This window comes from Schistocerca americana, chromosome 1 (assembly GCF_021461395.2).
Source record: "Schistocerca americana isolate TAMUIC-IGC-003095 chromosome 1, iqSchAmer2.1, whole genome shotgun sequence".
Taxonomy (NCBI): Eukaryota; Metazoa; Arthropoda; class Insecta; order Orthoptera; family Acrididae; genus Schistocerca; species Schistocerca americana.
In genome coordinates this window covers 526,651,884-526,677,615 of record NC_060119.1, presented here as the reverse complement: position 1 = coordinate 526,677,615, position 25,732 = coordinate 526,651,884, and the positions used below count along the sequence as shown (strand labels likewise).

General features: G+C 43.9%; 1 non-coding gene across 1 annotated transcript; it reads left to right on the top strand.

The window, feature by feature from the left end:
• Positions 1-20,248: 20,248 nt before the first annotated feature.
• On the top strand, positions 20,249-20,324 carry Trnaa-ugc. The gene has a single exon. It is a non-coding gene; the product is annotated as a tRNA-Ala (tRNA).
• Positions 20,325-25,732: the final 5,408 nt, after the last annotated feature.

The following is a 25,732-nucleotide window of genomic DNA, read 5'->3' as shown; positions in this document are numbered from 1 at the left end:
CAACAGATTCATTATAAAGAAAGACATTGTTTCTAAATTTGGTTTCTAGATGTTTTGCATTTCAAATTCTACGACGTGCTGGAAAGTGTTAGTCCATCCACTCTTGTAGGCGAGTTGTATGACTGACTGCGTGCTATCCCCAATAAAATTAGTAGCCAATATTGTCATAATTAATGGTTCAAAACGGCAACCTCGAATTTCATACATTAATCAACACTATTGGAAATTTGTAATAAGATCTTATGGGACAAAACTACTGAGGTCATCGGTCCCTAAGCTTACACACTATTTAATCTAACTAAAATTATCTTACGCTAAGGACTACATACACAACCACGCCCGAGGGAGGACTCGAACCTCCGATGGGGTGAGCCGCGCGGACCGTGACAAGACGCAACAGACCGCGCGGCTACCTCGGGCGGCCAACACTATTACCGGTAAAGTAAGCCCTCTGCAATCCACTGTAATTTGCTATGATTTTAAGTCATCTTTCCACAAATACCCATCTAAATACACGACTAGCGCGAGAGTTAAACCGCTGCCCCGAGGAGACACGTCCCCTGAATTCTTCAGTGTTGTTTCGCACTGCCTATGCCAATCCTTCTACGCCCATCTCTTTGGTAAGGTTAACCTGGAGGGAACACACAGCAGTTTCCTTCAAACGTGGAGAGGAGTAGCACAGTTCGATACAAGAGACGAAATTACCATATTTCCCCACAGGGACCACATTTTATCAGCAATAGACATACAGAAAAAAATTAATATCAAAAACATCTTCGTGCTCATTGACGAGGATCACATCCATCCAATTCTGTTTTCTGATGTCTCAGATAGTCAACGGGACACAATCACGCACTAGAAAACTCGGACAGGTTCCAGCGATACACTTTTCCCTTACAAATGCATTGCAGTTCGCCATGACTATTAGGTTTTCGTCTTCCTGTATGTACTGTGTTACCCTCTCAAAATTCTCATATTCTTTCTCTACCCCTTCATCTTCAACTTGCGATGTTGGTGTATATACCTGAATTATCGTTGTTAGTTTGCTGTCGATTCTGATAAGAACGTACCTGTCACTGAACTGTTCACAGAAACACACTCTCCGCCCCTACTTTCCTGTTCACAACGAATCCTACTCCTCTTACACCATTTTCTGCTGCTGTTGATATTACCCTATACTCATCTGACCAGAAATCCTTGTCTTCTTTCCACTTCACTTCACTGACCCCTACTATATCTAGATTGAGCCTTGGAATTTCCCTTTTCAGATTTTTAAGTTTCCCTACCATGTTCAAGCTTCTGACATTCCAGGCTCCAACCCGTAGAACGTTATCTTTCCGTTGATTATTCAATCTTTTTCTCATGGTAACCTCCCCCTTGGCAGTCCCATCTCGGAGATCCGAATGGAGAATTATTCCGGAATCCTTTGCCAATGGAGAGATCATCATGACACTTCTTCAATTACAGGCCACATGTCCTTGGATGCACATTACATGTCTTTAATGCAGTGGTTTCCATTGCCTTCTGCATCCTCATGTCTTTGATCATAGCTGATTCTTCCACCTTTGGTGGCAGTTTTCCACCCCTAGGGCAAGAGTGTGTCCTGAACCTTTGCCTTTTCCTTCACCCTCTTTGACAAGGTTGTCTCCTTATGCCTGAAGTCTCCTGCAGCCAATCCCGATTATTAATCAAAATTTAAGCCATGGCGGGTTTCGAATATGGGACCGAAGACATTTTGATTAGTAATCTAAGATGCTACCTCTAGACCCCGGATGTGAAAGCAGTCTAAGAAAGGGTAGAGAGAGGGGAAAAGTTCAAGCCATATCTCTTAAAGCTTGGCACCGTTTTTTGTGTGACCAAGTGTCGCGCCCTACTAGTGGCCTATTTCGTTAAATATTTGAACACCTCGGCGTGTAGAGGCCTGCTGTGAATGTTCAGGATTCCTGAGAAGACCGGAACTATTTGGAAGAGTGTGGATGCAGAGGTTAGAGAAGAGTCTACCTATGTAAGATGCATGCAGCAGTTAAGGCTTCATAGTTTGTCGCAGTACACAGAAAACGAAAAGGAGAGCGCAGGCACAGTGGAGATCCCAAAAAATCATTTCTGCTGAACGCGCAACAGTCAAGGTCGTCCGCCAGCCCTGTGAGACACAGGGGGTGCAGCTCACTGCAGGCGGCGGTGGCCCACATAGCGACTGCAGGGCAGCTGGTCGACATGACGTCATCGGGCTATGTGAATGGAGGCAGGTGCGGACGAGCCTCTGCGAGCCATGACCTGTCAACAAAGGGCTGGTGCCCTGGTGGCAAGCAAGCACTTTTGCCGTCGCTTTCGGCTTCGAAGGTCCTGAGGGACCTACCGCTAAATGGAAGGGCAAGCGTGCGCCACAAGGACGAGGATGCAGAGCGCTGAATGGAGGTACTTAATGTCACTGGAGACACTGGTCGACACAGACAGTGACGGCAGGAGGTGATTCACCTCAAACCTGTGTCCATATGCTACCCGAGTCATCCCATGAGCGTCTTGGACCAAGGCATCTTATTGCCGACTACCACGTCATCCAAGACACTCAGTAATGGAGACACTACTGACTGCTGGCCACAGACAGGTTCTGCCACATCGAGGGTGCTGCTTGTACTGTACATGCAAAATAAAGGGGGTAACCCATCTTGGTAAACTCGTCTCGCATAGCTGCTACATCTAACCAGTTACATGACGTTTGTAATGCTGTGTTTATTCGTGTGAGAATTGTAAATTTAAAAATCGGACTCCCTAAAGACGTTTGAGAAGGGAGCTGCCGGACGTATTTGTTGTTTTAAATTAATATGTCTTATATGTGCCTTGCTGTTTTCATTTTTCCAAGATTACATGTATTTTCTGGATTTTCTTACCAAGTTTTATTTTTTCTTAATTTTTCGTTTTGTGTAAAGTTTCACTTGTTTTATGTCACTTATATGTTGTTTTGTTGTGTAGACACATCTTGGTACTAAAGGAACAGACTGACATATGTTAAAGAAATAAGCTGAACAGATGAAACATGGCAGACGACCAGTATGATTCTTCTATATCTGGTGAATGTGAGAACGTTTGTGATCGTTGTTCTGTCAAGGACTGAATGCGGCCATGTATATAATTGAGCAGGGGTAATAATTTTCCATGGGGCAGAGAATCATCAAAGAGAGCAATATTTTATTCTGGTTAGGGAAATAACCTTCTCTGTCCCCATCAGGATGAATGAGTAGATAAATGTCTGTATTACCCTGTAACCCTTTAGTAATTTTGATCAAATTTTGGTTCTACAAGAATATGACCCAGTGGTATACCTATCACATTTTTATTTCTCACTTTAATTCTGTAGGCACGCAGCAGAGAGTTTATGTATGAACCCTTGTTTAATGTGGTTGCTGTATGCTGAGGTTTATGGTGAAAAAAGATTGATTCATGTTTATTTCTCTGATAATGACCCAACTAAAGTGTCAAAATATTCTGTTCCGTGTCACACTAACCAACTTAAAGTGTGACGCTCCCCAAGAATAAATTGGAGAGGAAAAGGGAGGTTGTGAGAGATTGCAGGGCACTCTCACTTCTGATAGGGTGTCATGCTGCTGAGTGTTCTTAGGGAAGATGATGTTTATTACTTGGTCGCTAAACTAGATACAGTCTAACTTCATTCATATGATGAAACAGTTGGCAGTAGTTAACGCTCTTGCTTGTGAGCTCTAGTAAAGGAATAGCAATAAGCTTTACCTGTGGTCAAAGGAATAGGGTGCTGAATTAATTATCCACAGTAAACGCGTACACCAGCTGGAGGCCGAGGAGAGCGTTTTTTTCCACAGAACCTGGGTGAAAACGTTGCAGATTGCCAAGTCCCTCGGTCTTATTGTGCAGCCACATTGGGTGGCGGCTGTCGGTTAGCGGCCATGTCCAGGTACGCTGACTAGTGCCGAGAAGTCGCTGCAGCTATGAGCAGAGCATTGATGACCAGCGATAAAGCAGAGGAAGGGCCCTTGATAGGTAGGAAGCCAATGAGACGGATGTGAGTTTCTGCGAATTTCTGTGGGACTGGACAGTGGCGCCCAGGCGCCCAGATTCTGCAACAAAACATATTTGTGAAGGCACAAGGCTTTTGACGAGTTTATGGATATTCTGTGGAAAGTTTTAAATGGGCACAACAGGAGAGATAACGATCTCTTTATTGAGGGCTGTGGTTCCATCCAGGTCATGCTTTTAGCGAAGACACGGCGTAAATACGTAGGACAGAGGCCGCGAAGCTGAATCTTTTTCCTTTTCTCCCAATTAATTTTTAAAGTCGCTGGTTGGTCAAATTTGTTTGCGGAGCAGGGGGCGGTCTCCCAGCTTCGAATGCCGAGCTCCAGCTCGTGATTGGCTTGTGCTAAAGGGGATGTTGTCTAAGCATGTAAATGTACTATGCTACTGAGCTGGAGAGAAAAGCTGAGAGAAAGAGAAGAACTCAGTCTTGTACTGGCACTTTGCTAGTAAAGAATGGCAGGTGAGACTTGTGTCCTTTGCCAGTGTGCCACTTAGAGCCTGTGTCCGTCACCATGTGAACCATCAGAGGTACCGTTTCTTGCATCACTCACACAACGAGTGATGTGTGGGTGTACTTATTTGTTTTTAGTCGGCATTTGACATATTACATCACACATAGCCGTGTCACAGAGCCAAATTGGTGTGGCAGACCAGCAAACAGGTCCACCTGCGCACTGGAATCCACTGTGGTTTCAAGGGATCATAAGGAAGTATCTGCATTCTTAATCTACTTGCATACTTCTGGGCTCGCGGTTTTAGTAACAGATCCTTGCTGTCCGTGACATCAGTTGGCGACCGCGTCGTGCTGTACTGCCCTCACCTGCAGATAGGTAAAGCATTCGCTGCTACGGCGGAGGGTTGCAATGTACGCTTCTCAGCACCCTGTAGCGTAGTTTTTGGGCCATAGCACGGATTCACACTTATGAAATCAAACAAGGCGATTAGTTCTGGTTAGTGTCGTATGTTGATCCCCAGCTTATCACTTTATTAGCCATACACTCCATATTATTGAGAGTGTTTGTCAAATAAAAATGCTCGTGCGCCGTTTCCTTTGGCCGTTTTTTGTCATGTGATGTTAAGAATGAGTAAATAAATTGTTATTTAAACCACATTTCCTCCCAGTGTTATGGTTAACATTACCTTTACCATCTTCATTCCATTGCGATGGAAAGAGTTGAACCATGCAACGTAAATTTGAACGTCTACTCGTTCCTAAGAAGAGGGGTTCTTAATAGTCGGACAGACAGACAAACAACAACAAAGCGATCCTATAACGGTCCCATTTTTAATTTTTACAGACTGAGGCACGGAATGCAAAAAAAAGACTGCTTTCATATTTAAGTGGAAGTATCGATAAAATTTCATTTTCACTTATTCATGAAACCAACTTAGAAATTATGAAACAGTCGTACAAAGAAAAATGCCTAGTGCGTAGTATTCAAATTAAGAAACACGATCCCAGACAGTTTCTGTATGCTGCGTGCACCTGCTTCGCCTGTCTACAACGCCATGTTATAAACTTTTCTACGGCAATGTCTTTTCGTAGCTCCATAGTCGGCTATTGTTTTCGCCTACAGCCGTTTGCGCTTAGCAGTTGTAAGTTGTTGAAAGCGCTGCCAGGTGCCAAGGAATTCCTTAAGTGACTAGACTGTAGGGGTCTCTTAATACAAAGAATAAATGTTTTGACACTTCATGCATGATGCGCTATTTTTTGACGTATCTCAGTGTTTTTATGAAATATGTGTCATACAATGATATATTTTAGATGTGGTATTTAATTTAGAAGGGAGGACCCAATGTAACTTTCTTTTCACACATCCTGTTTATTTAACAATAGATAATCGTACATTAGTTTTCTTTACAAATTAACAAATTTGAGAAATGAATAAGATTTTACAAGAGAAATCAAAACGAGAACAACATGACAATAATTACAATGGCCCGGACCTCCAGCCCGTCCATTTTCGGGTGAAACAGCGGTGTTTACTACCGCACTGGACACAGTTTCTCTTATTAAATGCCCTTCCGCAACACATGAAAACATGCAAGTAATATTGTAGACAAGAGTGTTTCAATTACTCGAAAACATTTTTATTTGGAAACTATACGTCGAAAGGGGTAGGCGTTAAGATGCGCAGCTGTGCTTAAATGTTAAACAAATTAGGAAACAATTATAACAATGATAAGGGTTGCTTCAAAGATAGCAACCTTATCATTTCAATCAGCAACAAGGTGCTACTGGATCCCAACCCGTCCCTTTTGACAGTCTTATTCTGACTAAAGCCCTGGTTACTCGGCAAGCAAAGACCTTCTAAGGACACAACTCACGGATACCAACTCTTCCAAATAGATATTGACAATGGGGCCACAAGAGGGATTGTGGTTACTACCCTTGAGCTTGTGGAGCCAGACAGAACAGTCTACTAACTTAATGGCGCCACGGCTTGATATTTTCGTAGGTACATTCAGCAACATATGGAGGATACTATCAGAGAAATACGTTGCGAATAGAGTTCGTAGAAAGAAAGTAATTAATTACAACGTAGTGCATGATGTGGCACTTTTTAACGCATCTCACCGTCTATGAAGTCATATCTCCTGAAATGCGACAGATATGAGGTCTTACCCCACATCGATTGTTGCCTGACCGTAAGGGAGATGCGTGGCAAGTTTCTTTGAAATCGGTCCAGAGATTTAGGAGGAGATGTTGGATATAAACACACAAACTGACACTCATCCATTTTTGTAGTATAGATGGCCACCTGAAAGTGCACAGAAAATGCACTATTGGCCATTAAAATTGCTACACCAAGAAGAAACGCAGATGATAAACGGGTATTCATTGGACAAATATATTATACTAGAACTGACATGTGATTACATTTTCACGTAATTTGGGTGCATAGATCCTGAGAAATCAGTACCCAGAACAACCATCTCTGGTCATAATAACGGCTTGATAGTCTGGGCATTGAATCAAACAGAGCTTGGATGGCGTGTACAGTTACAGCGGACCATGCAGCTTCAACGCGGTATCACAGTTAATCAAGGGTAATGACTGGCGTATTGTGACGAGCCAGTTGCACTGCCACCATTGACCATGCGTTTTCAATTGGTAATAGATCTGGAGAATGTGCTGGCGAGGGCAGCAGTCGAACATTTTCTGTATCCAGAAAGGCCCGTACAGGAACTGCAACATGCGCTCGTGCATTATCCTGCTGAAATGTAAGGTTTCGCAGGGATCGAATGAAGGGTAGAGCCACGGGTGGTATCACATCTGAAATGTAACGTCCACTGTTCAAAGAGAACAAGAGGTGACCGAGACGTCTAACCAATGGCACCCCATACCATCATGCTGGGTGATACGCCAGTATGGCGATGACGAATACACGCTACCAATGAGCGTTCACTGCGATGTCGCCAAACACGGATGCGACCATCATGATGCAATAAACAGAACCTGGATTCATCCGAAAAAATGACGTTTCGCCATACGTGCACCCAGGTTCGTCGTTGAGTACACCACCGCAGGCGCTCCTGCCTGTGATGCAGCGTCAAGGGTAATCGCAGCCATGGTCTCCGAGCTGATAGTCCAATCTGCTGCAAACGTCGTCGAACTGTTCGTGCAGGTGGTTGTTGTCTTGCAAACGTCACCATCTGTTCAATCAGGGATCGAGACGTGGCTGCACGATCCATTACAGCCATGCGGATAAGATGCCTGTCATCTCGAGTGCTAGTGATACGAGGCCGTTGGGATCCAGCACGGCGTTCCGTATTGCCCTCCTGAACCCACCTATTCCATATTCTGCTAACAGTAATTGGATCTCGACCAACGCGAGCAGCAATGTCGCGATACGCTAAACCGCAATAGCGATAGGCTATAATCCGACCTTTATCAAAGTCGGAAACGTGATGGTACGCATTTCACCTCCTTACACTAGGCATTACAACAACGTTTCACCAGGCAACGCCGGTCAACTGCTGTTTGTGTATAAGAAATCGGTTGGAAACTTTCCTCGTGTAAGCACGTTGTAGGTGTCGCCACAGGCGCCAACCTTGTGTGAGTGTTCTGAAGAGCTAATCATTTGCAAAAAAATGGTTCAAATGGCTCTGAGCACTGTGGGACTTCACATCCGAGGTCATCAGTCCCCTAGAACTTAGAACTACTTAAACCTATCTAACCTAAGGACATCACACACATGCATGCTCGAGGCAGGATTCGAACCTGCGACTGTAGCGGTCGCGCGGTTCCAGACTGAAGCGCTAGAACCGCTCGGCCACATTGGCCGGCTATCATTTGCATATCACTGTATCTTCTTCCTGTCGGTTAAATTTCGCGTTTGTAGCACGTCATCTTCGTTGTGTAGCAATTTTAATGGCCAGTAGTGTAGAATCATGATAGGCCAGCTATACCGAAATTATTGATATTTCCACAATATAACGAAACAATGAGACTGACGATACGTCGCTATCTCCGTTTGTGCCAGGGTAACGGTAATATTTATTTACATAATAAATCATATGTGTGCGTATTTTATGGGTAAATATGTAGGTAGGGAAGCAAGAAGATACTGTATTGTGAAAAGAGACCGACGAGATACGTACAGCAGGCCTCGCCAACGCATTGGTAGGTGCTGCGTGACGTCACTGCTGCGAGCGAGCCCGGCCGCCAGCAGGTACGGCGGGCTGCATACTTCCGGGCGCTGGCGCAGTGCCTTGCAGGCGCTTCCCTTGTAGCGCTGTGCGGGCGGTGACATTAATCGCGGCGCTGCCGCCCGCCGGGAAGGTCGCGGAGGGCGAGCAGGGGCTGAAACAATCCGACGCGGCCGCTTCGGCATTCCTGGGATACCGCAGAGCGGCGCAGCCAGATACAGACGCCAGATTGCGCGCACGCCCTACCTGCAGTAACCGTTCGTCTCCGCCACCAGCCGGTGCCTCAGATACTATCTAGTCTGCCGCCTTCCCTGCGGCTACAACACACCGTACAGCCCACACACGGCTCCAGTATTGTGGCACCCCGTGCCCCACTGGGTACAACACCTGCCGACGTTTAGCGTGGTTACCTGCGTAAAATATGACCGTGTATGTTTCACTGTGTTGCGCTGTACACGTAATGCAGGGCGTGCAGATGTAGCCTACTTAGAATAAAGCAAGCGTCATCAAGCGACTAAAAATATGTCTCACTACAAAAACTATTATTTGTGTGGAGAGAAATTATAATCAGAAGAGAAAAGGGGTTTCCAAACTTTCAGTGTGAAGGAACTCGTTGAGAATCCTGGTGTTTTTATGGAACACCTTGCTTATTTTGAAGGACAATAAAATTCATAAAATTTCTAAAAGTGAGTAAAATTTGTTTTATCCAGTGATTACTTCAGTTTTAAATCATAATCAATAACATAGAAATCATAATAACAATTTAAGGTTTTAGGCACTACAGTCTGGAACCGCGCGACCGCTACGGTCGCAGGTTCGAATCCTTCCTCGGGCATGGATGTGTGTGATGTCTTTAGGTTGGTTAGGTTTAAGTAGTTCTGAGTTTAAGGGACTGATGACCTTAGAAGTTAAGTCCCATAGTGATCGGAGCCATTAGATTTTTGAACAATTTAAAAAAATTAGAAATAATACCGAGATAAACGCCTTGTTACACAGGGTTTTTCACGGAGCGCTTATTCACTTTCCGCAAAACATCAGTGCTCCGTGGCACACAATTTGAGAAGCCCTGATCTACATGGTTAGTCTGCAGTTTGTACTTTCTGGTAGAGTGCGCCGAGCCACTTTCAGATTTCTTTTGTCGAATTAGTCTCGAATATTACGCAAGAAAAATGCACCTTTAAATCTTTCTATGGGCTCTCTGATTTGCTTTAAAGGTTCTCGATACAGCAACAATTCACTTGTATCCATGAATCCATGACACTCTCTGTGTGCACAAAACGAGCTATCCTTCTTTGAAATTTTCGATGTTCTCCGTCAAATCTACTTATTCAGGGTCAAAGGCCGTGCTGCGATGGCCCAGAAGAGTACAGATGAGCATAGTGTAGGCAGTCTGTTTAGTAAATCTGTTGCGTCTTGTAAGTGTTCTGACAACAAAACGCAATTTTGCGTATGATGGTTCCAATTTTTGTTCGTAATTGTAATCCCTGTGAATTGAACTGAACCGGCAACTCCAGATTTGTGTAATATATCGTGTAACCGTATTTACATGGGATTTTTAAGAACTCCTGTGGTAAATCTCAGACATTTTCTTGTTCAAGATTCTCGCTTCATGAAGATTCCTTCTCTAAATCCTTTTTTCAATTCCTTCTGGTCTTCTGATGTTATTGCAAGCAAGAAATGTCTGCTCAGATTGGCTCATCTACATAGGGAGATAATAAAAAAAATCAGAGCTCGTGTTGAACCCTTGTTGATTGTGACAACAGATCGATTCGTTGGATGTATTTTATAATGTTGGAACACAATGTATGTTATAGAATGCTGCTACAAATCGAAGTGAGTTATACAGGGTAATTCCCTGATGATGATACGAACTTTCGTGGACGATGGTGAATAGTAAATGTTGAAATTTCTAAGCGAAACTCGTTTTGTAACATCTGACTGTCGATCTCTTCTACTGCAAGTCCTTTGCTTTCCATATTCTGGGAGGAGGTAGTACGGGCCAAAAGAAGAAAAAATTGCCTAGTAAACATGGGATCTAAAATGCCTATCTTTGTAGCTCTGAAGACTAGTTTCGTAGAAAACACATGTTTCGCAGTAGCAAAGATGAACACGTGCTCATAGCTCTTAAGGTATGTACTTTAGAGTCTTTATTTACTGGACATGTTTTTCTTGTTTTGGTCCACACTGCCTCTTCCCAAAATATGGAAACGAAAGAGCTTTCATTAGATGACGTCCACTTTCAGAGGAATTAAAACGATTTGCGCTTATAACTTCCTATTCAGTCGTTTCTGGACCACAGTCTCCTACCTCAAACTGATTCATTAAACCTTGACGTCATCCCTGAAAGTCTGTAGCATCATAACAAAATCATCTCATATGGATCTACAGTTCAGCAAATAACTTGTATTTACCTGTCTTTGTATTCGTGTGATATGTGAATGTTTCATGCCATTAGGTACGGACGTTTCGTCAAACAGTTGGTAAAGTATGATTACACAAATGGAGCTAGTTCATCAGCATGCCCTGAAAAGGATCTAATTGGTATAAAATCTTGACATTCCTTTATTAATTGACTGAAGACTCCCTCACTTTAACAACATCGTCTGTCGGATTAATATTCATATTTTAGATCAGTTACATTTGGTACGTGTGGTTTATGACTTTTGTATAAGGAAATTGTGGGCAGAATGTTCATATAACAGCACTGTAGCGGTAGAGAATTTGTACCTGAGAGGCCGTAATGGAGGCAACGGAGAGCAGGGAGAAAGATGGATTGTGGGCCATAAATGCTGTGTCCAGCGATCTGGCATTGCAAGTGATTCTGGAAAGCATCGCTCTGTAGATCGTACCTGCAGAGGGACTTCGGCCTGTGGCACTCTCCTCGTCCCATTTGGGGTTGGAGCAGGAGGGCGCTGGTTTGCCAAACATTTTATCTGTGCCAGATGACACTCGTGAAGGTAGTCAGTTGGAAGAAAATGGGTGGGGGAAGCCATTTAAGATACACTGCTGTAATCTGAGCTTTTCTGCAAACGGTTGGATGGTCATAAAACTATAAGATTTCTGATATTAGAAGCTGGAACGATACACGCAGAGCAGCTGATGCACGTGTTTATTGGTGGCAACACTGTAACTCCTCTGATGACAGCAAATCGCCAGGTTCTTTTAGCAAGCGGCAAAACCTTATATTTCTCAGGAACTGCTGTGTTGGAAGCTTAACAGCCTTATTACAGAAATTGGGAATGGGCGGCCTGGAAATATTAGATCGCTTCCTAAATGAGGGCTGTGGTCCCGTCCAAGTAGATGTTTTTTGTCGAAACATGGAAATGCTTATCGTGAGAACGGCGACTCCCTAGTCTAAAATTTTCTTTTTTCAGACAAGAGAGATATTGTGTCGCTGATTGGTTCCTCTCAGGATACACAAAGCAGAGGCTTGCTGCCCGATTATGGGAATCCCGGTGCTGTGTCTGGATTCGCTACCAGGCCAGCAGAACAGCCAAGAGGGGAAATTGAACGAGCAGAGGATAGTTCGATTGGTTCGGACAACGTAGAGGCGATTTTTTGTGCTAATTCGGCTCCGATACCAAGGCTTGGTGGAAAGTGATTGTGATTTGATCCTTTACTTCTTTGTCTTCTCGTCCTCCCTTGATGGAGGACTTCAGGTTTTTCCCTAGTGGTTGAGACTTGTGATGGACTAAGAATTGGGAAATTTGTGGTAATTTTCTATAGGACCAAACTGCTGAGGTCATCGGTCCTTAGGCTTACACACTAATTAATGTAACGTACGCTAAGAACAACACACACACACCCATGCCCGAGGGAGGACTCGAACCTCCAGGGGAGGGAGCCGCACAAACTATGACAAGGCGGCCGGCCGTTGTAGACGAGCGGTTCTAGGCGCTTCAGTCCGGAACCTCGCGCCCGTCTGTTAGTCTACATTTTATTTAACAGGACTGATGGGTGAGTTTTTTGACAATAAAAACTTATTATCGCTATACACTACTCGGGAACAGTTTTATGGTAAGTACGTTTGTGGTACTGTTATCCTTTTCACGTGTACGCTTACGCTGATTCTCAATGTGTTTTCAGTATGTTTTACAACTGTCGGTTATTTTACACAGCCTCCGCGCAATTTTACATAGTCATCGACCTATTTTTCCTGTAGTAACTGTCATCTTTCAGTAACAGAGAGAAATGTTTACATTGCGCACATACAGGTACATCAATTTGTTTTTTCTTCAACTTGTGATATAAGCGTGTCACAGTTTGTGCTCAAGAGATGTGGGACAGGTACACACAGAATATCTGTTGTGAATTATTACTGGTAAATTCGAAAGGTCTTAGTTTCAGAGCATATTTGAACCAGTAAGCTCATGTTAAGGTTAAAGTCCAATCTTTTCAAGGAATAAGCTCAGTGCATTCAGCTTCAGTCAAATTAGGGTGTAAATTACATGCGTTTAAATTATTTTCCTGTAAGAGGCAAACAAATTTCAGTTCAATTTGTGGAATTAACTGACAAGCATTACCCCACGTAGAAGTTTCGAAGAGTTTCTTTCATTTCTCTTTCTCTAAGTTTAAAGTACAGTCATAGCTACTTCAGTCAAAACAAATTATAACTTAATAAAACTCGTACTTTCAAGTTTAACTATCAGATATCAGTGAAGACTTATAGTAATCTCTCTGCACGACTGTTCAACTGTTTTAGTAACTCTAATGGGGAAATTTCCACAATGACAGTAACCAGATTGAAAACAATAAAATAGCGATGAGCCTGAGCGCAAAGTAGAGCTTATTAAGAGTGAAATTTTCGTCTAGTAAACAATGACTATAATTATAAGTGCGCTATGTTAGTTACTGAACATAAATCAGGCAATGTCTATCTACAATATCGTAAGTACGTTAAACTGTATTAAAAGATCGAAACAAAGCCATGCAATGGGTACTATACACACGGTCACAGCTCTTAACCTATCCCGGTTCACCCCGATGCGAGTTCTTCCTTACCGCCTCCCCAACAAATGTCCGATCGGCCTTAATTAAATTTTTTGACTGCTAATAAACGTCGGTATCTAGTAAAAGTGATAGATGCTTTCAATCTATATCGTGTGGTGGTTGGAGAAAAATATGGAAACATTGTGAGACATGCAAGCTTGAACATAAATGGAGGTTATAGCCAAGCCTGCAGGTTGCGCTGAAGTATTTGACTACCAATGGTACCTGGGCGACTTCCTAAATACGTTGAAAGCGTCAACCGTGGTTAGAACAGTTTTCTGAGTGCATTAACGTCGGAGCTAAGTGACCTGGAACACGGGCAAATCGTTGGTCCTCGTATGGTCAGTGCTTCTGTAATCAAGGTAGCCGAAGTGTTTTCTGTTTCGGGAGGCACAGTGCCGAAGATTTATACTGCATATAGAAAAACACAAAAACGTCATCCAGTAAGTCACAACCCGCACGGGAAGTATGTTTTGAGTGATCGTGACTGACGGTCATTCAGGAGAATTGTGACGAAAAATAAGCGGACGACAACAGTAAAAATCACTGCAAAGCTGAAAGTCAAACTAGCAGATAGCGTCAGCATCAAAGTAACACGAAATGAGCTCCATCAACTGGGAACTGCAGGGCCAGCAGGAATTTCTAAAATATACATCAGTGATGCAAATGCCTGTCATAGGAAAACGGGGTGCCGAAGCCATAAAAGCAGGACTATGGAGAAATGGAAGAACGTCGTTCGCTCGGGTGACTGTTGTTTCATACTGTTTTCGACTTCTGGCCTAGCTTAAGTCCCAAGAGTGAAACATGGTGCGAGTTGGTGATGATTGGGCAGCCATATCGTGACATTCCATGGGCTCCGTGGTTACTCTGAGAAGTCCCATTACTGCCAAGTATCTTTTAACCTGATCAGATCCATCCCACAGTCCAGTGCCTGTTCTGAGAGGCCCTGTTCACGTAACTCGCATCATCCACGATTGATTTTGTCAACACGAGAACGGATTGTCACATCTCCCCTTGCCACCAAGGATATTAGATCTCAATATTATTTAGCCTTTATGGTCTAACTTGGGAAGAAGTGTGCGTGATCGCCATTCACCTCCATCATCATTGCTTGAACTTGGCTTTATTTTGTATGAAGGATGACATAAGAATCCCTTGAAAACCACACACGACCTATCCGAGAAGACTGGAAGCTGTTTCGAATGCCGCCGTATTAGGCATGGTAATGTGCTTTTTGTGGTTCCACGCTCTTGCCCACTCCCTGTTTATACTCCAAAGACATCTTACGACGTACTGTATGATGGTGGGAACATTTCTCGTTCTCGTGCACCAGAAGAGGGAAGTTTGGTAAGGCTTCCTGTGAACTTTAATCGAAATATCTTTGATTTTCCGATCGTGGCCAGTAGTGGAGACAGGGAAGAAGCGAAATTTTACCTTACCAGTCATTGAAAATACACTGTCGGGAATTTAACAGCAATCTTTCCCGTGATGCACAACACTTCTATTTCAGGACCTGAGACTGAAGTATGGTAGCGTTTACTGAATACACCTGTGATGAAATACATCGTTCCTCTTCGTATTTCGTGTCGTTCATCCATATCTGTTAAGGATCCTAGTATTCAACATTGCATTTTTTCTGCTACTTTCATTTTTTTTTTTTAAAAAAAGCCATGAAGGCATACAGGAAACCTGATACCTAGTTTCCATCTTTACCGGTCATCTTCAGATCATACACAGCAGTGTCAAAGATGATGCTAGACAAAGTCATCTTATCTGAAAACTAGGCGTATCGTGTGGCTCATTTTTGAAGCACGAGGGCTTTTCGAGGGACCGTACCTCAATCCATAATCATCGCACGACGAAAAACTCTCGTGAATTTTCATCATTTGAAGAGTTGTACAACTCAGCAAAATTTTTAAATGACCGCACCGCCATTTGATTGTATTGTTGTTTATTTGATTGCGACCCAGGTTTCGTCCTTTTGTGCCATTTGAAAATGATTGAGTTTATGTAATAACCAAAATTTAATCGCGCAAGCCCACCTGCAAGTACGAAAGATTTACATGTTATAGCAATAGCGTCATGTGGGTCATTTTTGACCCATACGCATTTTAACGCAATTTGTTATCAGACACTAAATAGTTTCTGGATTTTCCTCGACGCTATTCACGAGATGTTGGAGTATATTACTACAGTCTGGGCCAAAACGAACGTGAAATGAGAAGAATTCGAAGGTCGGACGATACTTTACATTAACTCGGCTTTCCGTTTTCTATGGACTGGCGACACCCAGATCTACGAACTGACACCGGGAAGCCACAGAGTAATATATTGTACAGTGGGGAAGCCCTTCTCCCCCTTATAGACCACTGTCTGGGCACTGCTAATAGTTCTATTACACGACAGCAAATGTCAGGCGCGTCGCCTTTACGGAAATTTCCTGTCAGTATGTCTTTGTTTGCGGTGAAGCTGAGTGGACTGAGGCAGTTCTGACGGCAGCGACGTGAGTTTGCAGTTTATTTTCGCGAGTTCGCGTCATTGAAGCTACGGTGCCAGATGACGTGGCCTTACGGAGGTCAAGATTCCCTAATATCTGGAGAATATTTCACTGTAGCAATCGAGTGGTGGATCCGGTAGTGAGACGAATACGGAAGAGGACGACGGCTTTGTTCCAGTGGAAATTGCTGACTCAAGTGGTTCAGACGCAATAGCAAGCAGAATCTAATCTATCTGACGATGAGCTGCCTCTGGCACAACGTAAGCTACCTAAGTTTCTGAACCAAAGAGCGCACAGTCCTCCGTATGGCTTTATGGACGCCACTCCCAGCGACGAGGCAAACGTGTGTGCAATGCAGGAGGGGCCTTCAACAAGTACGAGGGTGGCAGGCTGGAGGAGTTGTCCGTCAGCTACCTGATGTAGTTGGTAAGTCACTGATAAATAAATCTTTATTCAAATCTCGAACGCAGTATCACTGATCATCTAACATAAAAGCATAAGTCAAACCGCATCTAGGCAGGTGCCTCGCCACCATTCCCTGTCACTTACTAATTACAAACAATTTGGACATACAGCTCGGTTTATAGCTGACAATGGCGAAGTTCAAGGTGTTCTGGACGATTCACAAGACGGCGGCGAAGTGGCGGTCAGTGCATTTGGCGGAGCAGCAAGAGGTGGACATGATCGCGGTATAACGAGAGCTAGACGTGGTGCAGCAGCTCATCGTGGACGCGGAAGAGGAAGCGCCGTGTGGCATCCACTGCCTGGAGAGAAAGCGGAGTGTTTCAGTGGCACCAAATGGGCACAGATTGAACCAGGTAGGCGCAGTGCCCAGGATGTGATGCAGAAAATACCCGGACCGACAGGACACGCCAAACGACATGTTGTGGACGACTCGTCACTCTCTACGTTGCGGCTATATGTCAGCGACCCAGTCACTGCAGTATTGAAGCAAAGGCTCACAACATTGGTAATGTGAGGTCCCTAAGCTTGAAAGACCTAGATGCCTTGAATGGATTGTTCTATGCTCGTGAAGCGTATGGCACTTGGGCTATTTCATACAAAGACTTAAGGAGCAATAAGAGCGGACCTCCTTTCTCTGAAAGCACCATGCCAAGGAACAGATTTGCAGAAATATGTAGTCAGCTTAAGTTTGATTGTATGTCATCAAGAAGGCAATGTAAGAAAACTGATAAATTTTGCCTTGCTTCAGAAGTGTGAAACCTATTTACTGATAACTGCATTGCCTGCTACAAGGCAGGCGAGAATATGACTATCGAGAAGCAAGTGTACCCTTGCAAGTGATGGAGCCCATTCGTACAGTATATGCCGAATAAACCTGATAAGTATGGGATAAACCAGAGATTTTCATGTGATGCTGACAAGCGATACATCCTTAATCGATTCCCTTACCGTGGCAACGTGAAAACTCATGATCCAAGCACGGGTCTTGGCCACTATATCGTTATGAAGCTGGTACAGCCGTTCATCAACTGTGGTTGTAACATTACGATTGACAGCTCCTTCACCTCCATGAAACTGTTGGATGAACTGAAACAGGAAAAAGTTTGGAGATAACTCAAAGAGGTTCCTTCTGTTGCGTGAGGTGGAGACAACGCATTGTTTGCAACACACCAGTAGAAGTCTGGCGACAGTCTTGTCACAGCACACCAAGGGAAAAAGAAAAAAAAATGTCGCTATTCGGAGTATCTTGCATGCTGGATGTCAGGTGAATGAGAATAATGAGAAGAAACTTCTACAAACTGTGAAGTTTTATAATAAAGCTAAGGGTAGCGTTTTTGATAATTAATTAAAACATCCTCGGCCCCTGGTTCAAAACCTGTTACCGCTTAAATTTTGATTGATAATCAGCATTGGCGGCCAAAGACTTCCGGCAACAGGAGTCGCCCTCATTCAGATACAGCAATAAGGAACATCTCAGTAGAGAGTACAGAGGAATGGACAATCTCAGAAGTTGAAAAGGAAAACATAGATGCAAAGACCGCAACTGTGAAGAAACCCAGAGTGACTGAAGAAATACTTCGGTTGATCAGTGAAAGAAGGAAGTACAAAAATGTTTAAGGAAATTCCGGAATGACAAATACAAGTCGCTGTGAAATGAAATAAAAAGGAAGTGCATGGATGCTAAGACGAAATGGCTGCAGAAAAAACGTGAAGAAATCTAAAAAGAAATGACTGGTGGAAGGACTGATTCAACATATAGGAAAGCCGAAATAATCTTCGGCGAAATTAAAAACAAGGGTGGTAACATTACCAATTTAACGGAAATTCCACTGTTAAATGCAGAAGAGAGAGCGGATAAGTGGAATGAGCACATTGAAGGCCTGTATGAGGGGAAGGATTTTTCTGATGTAATAGAAGAAGATGAAACGGGAATCGAGTTAGAAGAGATAGGTGATCCTGTACTGGAATAAGAGTTTAAGCGACCTTTGGAATAGTTTAGATCAAATAAGGTAGAAGGGACAGATAACATTCCATCACAATTTCTAAAATAATTGGGGGAAGTGGCAACAAACGGACTATTCTAGTTGGTGTGTACAGTGTATGAGTCTGGCGACATACCATCTGACTTTCGGAAAAATATCAACCACACAATTCCGAAGACTGCGAGAGCTGACAAGTGCGAGAATTATCGCATTGTGAGCTTAACAGCTCATGTAACCAAGCTGCTGACAAGGATCATATACAGAAGAATGGAAAAGGAAATTGAGGCTGTATTAGGTGATCATTTTTTTATTTAGGAAAGGTAAAGGCATCAGAGAGGCAATTCTGACGTTGAAGTTGACAATGGAAACAAGACTAAAGAAAAATCAAGACACTTTCATAGGATATGTCGACCTGGGAAAAGCGGTCGACAACGTAAAATGGTGCAAAATTATCGAAATGCTGAGAAAAGCAGGGATGAGCTATAGGGAGAGACAGCTAACACGCAACATGTACGAGAGCCAAGACGGAATAATAAGCGTTGACGACCAAGAACGAAATGCTCGGATTAAAAAGGGTTTGCGACACAGACGTAGTCTTTCGCCCTTACTGTTGAATCTGTACATCGAAGAAGCAATGACGAAAATAATATAAAGGTTGGGGAGTGGACTTCAAATTCAAGGTGAAAGGATATCAACGATAGGATTCGCTGGTGACATTGGTATCCTGAGTAAAAGTGAAGAAGAATCACATGATCTGCTGAATGGAATGAACAGTGTAATGACTACAGAATATGGATTGAGAATAAATCGAAGAAAGACGAAAGTGATGAGAAGTAGCAGAAACCAGTAGAGCTATAAACATAACATCAGGACTGATGGTTACGAAGTAGATGAAGGAAGGGATTCTACTACCTATGTAGCAAAATAACAAATGACTGACGGAGCAAGGAGGACATAAAAAGCAAACTAGCACTGGCAAAAAGGGGATTCCAACCGTTGAGAAGACTACTACCACCAAAAATCGGCCTTAATTTGAGGGAGAAATGTCTGAGAATGTACGTTTGGAGTACAGCTTTGTATGGTAGTGAAACATGAACTGTGGGAAAATCAGAACAGAAGAGAATTGAAGCATTTGAGGTACAGTGCTACAGGCGAATGCTGAAAATTAGATGGACTGGTAAGTTAAGGAATGATGAGGTTCTGCGCAGAATCGGAGAGGAAAGATATATGTGGAAAACCCTGACACGAAGAAGGGAGAGAATGATAGGACATGTGCTATGACTTGAAGGAATTACGTCAATAGTAGTAGAGGGAGCTGTAGAGGACGAAAACTGTAGAGGGAGACAAAGACTACAATACATTCAGCAAATAATTGAGCACGTGGGTTGCAAGTGCTACTCTGAGATAAAGAGGTTGGCAGAGGAGAGGAAGTCATGGCGGGCCGCGTCAAACCAGTTAGATCACTGATGTCTGCAATGGGAATCGGCAAAAAGCCGCGAGTAATGAGTATAATGGGCAGGGGAACCATGAATACAGTGCGAGACAATAAGTTGGGAATGTGGGTCTCACGGGAGGCGTGCCAGACATAAGTCTCTGCAGTCGCAATAGTGTCTTTGTCCTCTGTGGCTCAGATAGGTAGAGCGTCTGCCATGCAAGCAGGAGATCCCGGGTTCGAGTCCCGGCGGGGCACACATTTTCAACTGTCCCCGTTGACTTATATCAACCCCTATATGCAGCTAGGGGTATTGATTTCATTGTAATTTCATAAATACTTTGTACTTACCTTATTTGTATATAAAACTGAAAATACTGTTAGTACTCACATAAACAGAATGTTTTGAGTCTGTTTCAGTCTTTGTGTAAAGAAAACTATTGGAACATTGTTTTACCTAGTGGTTTTAACGATGATTCGTGAAAGGATATGGAATTTCTTTTATAAAATTTAAAATAAAAAAGTTTTTTCTGAAAACTTATGTTTGATAGTATACGATGTAATTAAGAGACCAAATCGTCCGCTTTTCCTAAGCCTAATTTTATGCAGACGTTCCACTTACGATCGCTTCGCAAGCTTTAATAGTTGATGATGTTTGTGTTGACATATCGCCTATTGTTGTTGTTGTTGTCTTCAGTCCTGAGACTGGTTTGATGCAGCTCTCCATGCTACTCTATCCTGTGCAAGCTTCTTCATCTCCCAGTACTTACTGCAACCTACATCCTTCTGAATCTGCTTAGTGTATTCATCTCTTGGTCTCCCTCTACGATTTTTACCCTCCACGCTGCCCTCCAATGCTAAATTTGTGAACCCTTGATGCCTCAGAACATGTCCTACCAACCGGTCCCTTCTTCTTGTCAAGTTGTGCCACAAACTCCTCTTCTCCCCAATTCTATTCAATACCTCCTCATTAGTTATGTGATCTACCCATCTAATCTTCAGCATTCTTCTGTAGCACCACAGTGTGCCCGAAACAGTAATCATCCATTCCGCCAATTTATGAGCAACATGTTACATTTATGTACGATCAGCGTTAACTGTCAGCATTTGCAATAAGCGTCAGTCCTCCGCAGATTTCCTTACTTTACAAAACGCTGCACTTTTCCTATACAAAACGAATCCCAACTCAGATGACTGACTTTCGCAGATTACTGAGAGATACACTCCTGGAAATTGAAATAAGAACACCGTGAATTCATTGTCCCAGGAAGGGGAAACTTTATTGACACATTCCTGGGGTGAGATACATCACATGATCACACTGACAGAACCACAGGCACATAGACACAGGCAACAGAGCATGCACAATGTCGGCACTAGTACAGTGTATATCCACCTTTCGCAGCAATGCAGGCTGCTATTCTCCCATGGAGACGATCGTAGAGATGCTGCATATAGTCCTGTGGAACGGCTTGCCATGCCACTTCCACCTGGCGCCTCAGTTGGACCAGCGTTCGTGCTGGACGTGCAGACCGCGTGAGACGACGCTTCATCCAGTCCCAAACATGCTCAATGGGGGACAGATCCGGAGATCTTGCTGGCCAGGGTAGTTGACGTACACCTTCTAGAGCACGTTGGGTGGCACGGGATACATGCGGACGTGCATTGTCCTGTTGGAACAGCAAGTTCCCTTGCCGGTCTAGGAATGGTAGAACGATGGGTTCGATGAGGGTTTGGATGTACCGTGCACTATTCAGCGTCCCCTCGACGATCACCAGTGGTGTACGGCCAGTGTAGGAGATCGCTCTCCACACCATGATGCCGGGTGTTGGCACTGTGTGCCTCGGTCGTATGCAGTCCTGATTGTAGCGCTCACCTGCACGGCGCCAAACACGCATACGACCATCATTGGCACCAAGGCAGAAGCGACTCTCATCGCTGAAGACGACACGTCTCCATTCGTCCCTCCATTCACGCCTGTCGCGACACCACCGGAGGCGGGCTGCACGATGTTGGGGCGTGAGCGGAAGACGGCCTAACGGTGTGCGGGACCGTAGCCCAGCTTCATGGAGACGGTTGCGAATGGTCCTCGCCGATACCCCAGGAGCAACAGTGTCCCTAATTTGCTGGGAAGTGGCGGTGCGGTCCCCTACGGCACTGCGTAGGATCCTACGGTCTTGGCGTGCATCCGTGAGTCGCTGCGGTCCGGTCCCAGGTCGACGGGCACGTGCACCTTCCGCCGACCACTGGCGACAACATCGATGTACTTTGGAGACCTCACGCCCCACGTGTTGAGCAATTCGGCGGTACGTCCACCCGGCCTCCCGCATGCCCACTACACGCCCTCGCTCAAAGTCCGTCAACTGCACATACGGTTCACGTCCACGCTGTCGCGGCATGCTACCAGTGTTAAAGACTGCGATGGAGCTCCGTATGCCACGGCAAACTGGCTGACACTGACGGCGGCGGTGCACAAATGCTGCGCAGCTAGCGCCATTCGACGGCCAACACCGCGGTTCCTGGTGTGTCCGCTGTGTCGTGCGTGTGATCATTGCTTGTACAGCCCTCTCGCAGTGTCCGGAGCAAGTATGGTGGGTCTGACACACCGGTGTCAATGTGTTCTTTTTTCCATTTCCAGGAGTGTATTTTCTAAGTACTATGGCATAAGAAATTTGTGGGCTGAGGTGGTTCGTAGCAGAGTGATTATGTAATTGTGATCTGTTCAGGGTTTTAGCCCAACCACTCTAGCTGTTGCAACTGCTCAGAACTGTGATTCTGAAAGGACTGGTGAGCCTTCACAGCCGTATGTGAGCGGATGTTATTCTCAAAGAAAATTAGACCTTTTAGAAACTTCTGTCTTTTCTTCGTTTCGATTTTAGGTTGTGGATCTCGTAGTACCTCGCAGCAGCTGTCACTATTCACTTTCTAACCTACAGCAGCTAAATAACTCAGTAGTGGACCCTTACTGCAGATTTTTTTTTTTTTTTTTTTTTTTTTTTTTTTTTTGCTATTGGCGTATATAATTTTCCTACACCATTCCTTGCCGCTTACTCAGCGATTCGTTGTCTCCTCCTTCCACTAAAAACGCGTTAACATCTCCAAACGTTCCTGTTTGTGTTCCATTTTCAATTAACGTGGAAGTCAACTGACTCACGCAATGCTGAACGGTGACTAATGTTCAACTCGTGCTCAGTGTCAACAAATCTAGCGTGAATCAAATGGCTCTGAGTACTATGGGACTCAACTGCTGAGGTCATTAGTCCCCTAGAACTTAGAACTAGTTAAACCTAACTAACCTAAGGACGTCACAAACATCCATGCCCGAGGCAGGATTCGAACCTGCGACCGTAACGGTCTTGCGGTTCCAGACTGCAGCGCCTTTAACCGCACGGCCACTTCGGCCGGCTAGCGTGAATCATTTGCACGGTTATCTCGACGTTCCCGTTACTGTTCGAAGAGGGTAGCTTACCCTCCACGCTCTTCGTCGCAGATAGGTAGGCGACCGGTTTTAAATCGATTTACCTACTAGTAAAATTTTCGATCTTAAAGACAGATATCACAATGCTCCAACTACTTTCCGCGAACAACTTCCACGGAGTACGGGAACTACTCCATCACCTCATTTCTTTCTTTTCGCGTATATACAACAGCACACTCAAAATACAACGCCCGAAAATCACTAGGAGTAGAGCCATTCAATGAACGAACACAGGTAACGTTTAGCAAGCAGCAAGAGTTAGCTCATCATTGTGAGTCAGTGCGATCAAACTATGAAGCAGAAAAGAAAATTGTTTTTATGTATTGACTTGCTCTTCTATTTAGTTTTTTTTTAAGTGTTTTGGATGTTAACCATTACGATTACAAATCTACAGTGAAGGTATAATCAGACTCTTCCAAGAAATCAGCAAGGGCAGCTCCGAGTCAGAAGCATGAAGCCTCGCCCACACACCGCTTTTGTAACCCAACACGCTTTAAAGTGTTTGAATATTCCTTGGTCAGCTGGATCCCCACATCTGTCTCCAGTCGAACACACATGGGACATCATCCGACGACAACCTTGCCAAATGAATTCCCCTAATTTCATTAATCTACATTGTTCTTTGTGCTGTGATTTTTTTTCGTCAGTGTATTTTAATTTCTTGGACACAGATACGTGTTAATTTGGGCTGCTAAAAAGTCGAAACATATCAAGAACGTCGTGTAATAGCCACCACAGAAACGTAGTACGGTTCGAAGATTCCTCATTATGAGGACAAAGCACGTAGGGTAAATTAAAAATATAGCAGTAAGTAATGTAGTAACCATTTTAATTAATGTTCCAGGATTTTATTCATACATAATAAGGAATCATCTTGCAAGACTTTGCGTGTATGAAAATGCATGTCCTACTATAATTTCTAATTGTAACGCTGTTATATTTGCAATTATTGAAGAGAGGAATTTCATCATTATTGTCCGTATTTTTATACGTTTAATGAGATATTTTTGTCATCACCAGAGCAAATTTTGAAACTAAAAAATGTATATTGGAAGGGGGAGGTAGTTGGAAATATGAAGGGTGATGTACTTGATAACTTGCGTCAGGCAAGTAACCGAATTCGTGAACAGACTGGAGTTCCAAAAAAAATGTAGAACAACGCAAGTGCAATTAAATTTAATAAACCAGCACAAAAATCTGACTTACGGTAAATATTTTACGTTGCACAGTAATTACGGCCAGCTATTGTATTAGCAAATTTACAGCGCGAGTTGATAGTTTCAACGGCAATAATTTTCGTGCATCAGGATTCACGCAGCAAATGCTGCTTTCTAATGACCTCGCAGTAGACCGGGAATCGAACCCTGAAGAAAAAGAAAAATAAATAAATAAAAAAAAAGCACGATGTGGAGAGAGCGACTACAAATATCGAAAAATAATGATGACGGGAACATAACGAGGAGATTGAAAAAATAAGTTTCTTTGATTCAGATTTGAATTACTCGAATATATCGCTGGGGTGGATTAAAAATAAAAAAAGGAAAAATATAAAAGGGAGGAAGAGCCCTTGTATACGGTGTAGGAGCAACCTCGAGATAGCCGTATACGAGAATGAAGGCCACCGGATGGGGCGAGGTGGGATCGGTTGTGGAGTGGGGAGGGTATGGGGAGGGGGTGACGTCGCGGGAGGGGAGGTACGGGATGCGCCGGGACCCCTGCCGGCCGATATGAACCGGCGCCCGCTAGCAAGATTTAATTATCGGGAAAACAATAACTGCCGCACACACAAGAGTGTTTCGGCGTGGTAGAGGTTTGTGAACTAGAGCAGGGATGGGGGCGGCAGCCTGCGGCAGTGCTGGATGGCCAGAATTAGCCACACGCGTAAGTCCTGCCTCGCAACCACTTTCCTAGGGTTTGGCTATTGATGTCAGTCACTACAGACGTCTGCGCTGGTCAGTCATTACTTCTTATTATTGTTGATATCTTCCACTATTACTAACTAGTATCAGCAGTGATGACAGTTCGTCATTAAGGGTATTAAGTTGCACTGAAATTTGAACGTCGCTCACGGTATAATGGCTCATTCTCTTTCATCAGTGCATTTACGAACATTACTCACCCGTTAAACTTCAACGCCCCCGCACGACCGATACACACACAAAAAAAGTGCACTCATGTACACACGTGTA